The sequence below is a fragment of the Octodon degus genome, unplaced genomic scaffold (genome assembly GCF_000260255.1).
Source record: "Octodon degus isolate 3935 unplaced genomic scaffold, OctDeg1.0 scaffold00196, whole genome shotgun sequence".
Taxonomy (NCBI): Eukaryota; Metazoa; Chordata; class Mammalia; order Rodentia; family Octodontidae; genus Octodon; species Octodon degus.
The window spans coordinates 342832-344243 of record NW_004524772.1 but is presented as its reverse complement, the minus strand read 5'-3'; the positions used below and the strand labels follow the sequence as shown (position 1 = coordinate 344243).

The window sequence follows — 1412 nt, the reverse complement described above, 5'->3', positions numbered from 1 at the left end:
CACAGTGCTCAAACATCACTGTTATCTAGTTAAATGTAATCTCATCACTCTTAAAAAGAATCTTGTACCATTAAAAATCACTTTCCATATCTCTCTCTTCCCATCCCTGACAAGCACTAACACTTCTGTCTCTATAGATTGGTCCTCTCTGAACATTTCATACAAAATAGAATCACAGAATTTATAGATTTCTCTTCACTGTCTTCTTTCATTTAGCATAATGCTTTTCAAAGTTTATGTTGTAGCATGTAGTAGCAGTTCATTTCTTTTGTATTACTGAATAACATTCCATTACATAACTATATCTTTGCCTATCTATTCAGGATTTATTCCATTTTGGCCACTATAAATTATGAATAATGTCACCATGACCAATAATATACATGATTTTGTGTGTATATAAATGTTCATTTCCCTTGATGTATGTACATGGGAGAAGAATTTCTAAGTTGTATGATAACTCTATATTTAGATTTTGAGTAATTGCCACACTTCTCTCCAAAACACTAGTCTCATCATTTTGCAGTTCCACAGGAAACAGATAGATACAATCTCTCCACATTTTTCCTAATACTTGTTATTTTCTGTCATTTTAAAAATGATTCCACTTTTCACATTGCAATTTAATGGCATTTCTCTCTAAACTTTGGTATTTTGTGAGTGGGAGACCAGGGGTATTTAAATCAAACATCACAAACATTTGAGTTCAAATATGGTTGGAGAAAAGGGTTCTATGCAGGAACCTTGTGGACAAAACAGGTTGGAAGAAACATTGCAGCATCATTTGTCAGTGCTTAACTCCCTTGTGGTTAGTGAGAGTCAGAACACAGAAAAGGGTGATAAAAAAAAATTTGGAAAAAATGACAATCTCCAAGGGAGATGCATACAATTACCTTGGTGGCATTTCAGAAATAAAAAGCCTAAGAAGAACATCAAATTTGTGGGAATCGTGTGTCTTCACCTAAATACTAATTTTCTTTTCTTTGAAGATAGACTGCACATGTTACTTTCAGTCTTCAAATACCATCAATCACCTGAAATTACTCAGTAATAATGCTCCTTTCCCCTCTCTAAACTCTTAGCAACTGGAGGACAAAACTTTTATTATTCCTTATTTTGTATAAAGCAGTCTCTACAAAGTAAGTGCTAAGAATTACTGCAGGGAGGAATGGATAATGAACCTTCAGATAGACTATCTGAACATGGCTATCAGAGGAGCCAGTGAAAGGGGAGTCAAAGGCAATGGTAGAGATTTTATCGAGTCATCCTTAATACCTGAGAGAAGGACTACTCTCATTTTTTGCTTGTTTTCTCCTCACTCCTTGCCTATAACCTATTTCTTTCCTCTCTTCCTTTTTAACTTTCTACTTTCCTCTCCTTTAATAAATATTTTGAGAATATGGTCAGTTCCT

The 1412-nt window shown here is 34.3% G+C and overlaps 1 pseudogene; it reads left to right on the top strand.

The window, feature by feature from the left end:
• Positions 1–1175: 1175 nt before the first annotated feature.
• The window catches only part of LOC101564283, a 12739-nt pseudogene continuing 12502 nt past the window's right edge, over positions 1176–1412 (top strand).